The sequence below is a fragment of the Gavialis gangeticus genome, unplaced genomic scaffold (assembly GCF_001723915.1).
Source record: "Gavialis gangeticus isolate Ggan-Ray unplaced genomic scaffold, GavGan_comp1, whole genome shotgun sequence".
Taxonomy (NCBI): domain Eukaryota; kingdom Metazoa; phylum Chordata; order Crocodylia; family Gavialidae; genus Gavialis; species Gavialis gangeticus.
In genome coordinates, this window is record NW_017729029.1 from 4,431,659 (window position 1) to 4,432,009 (window position 351).

Genomic DNA, 351 nt, shown 5'->3' on the forward strand with positions numbered 1-351 from the left:
AGGGTGAAGGAAGAAGAGAGGCAGGATTGAGGGGATCACAGCGGACAAGGGTCACGTGGTCCACAGCCAAGAGAACCACCTCGTAGTGGGTTAGACAGCCAGGGGACAAGTGCTGAGTTCTGCCACGCTTGAGGAGAGTGAGGACAGCGTGTGGGACGGCAACAGTAAGGGGGTGCCCAAGGACAAGGTTATCAGTTTTAGAAACCAGCAGGGCGGCGGCAGCAACAGCATGGAGACAAGGAGGAAACCCAGAAGCGACTGGGTCAAGGGAGGCAATATGGTAAGCAATAGGATGGTGCGGGGAGGGTCCGAACGGCTGAGTCAAGACACCAGAGGCAGTGCCTTGGTGTT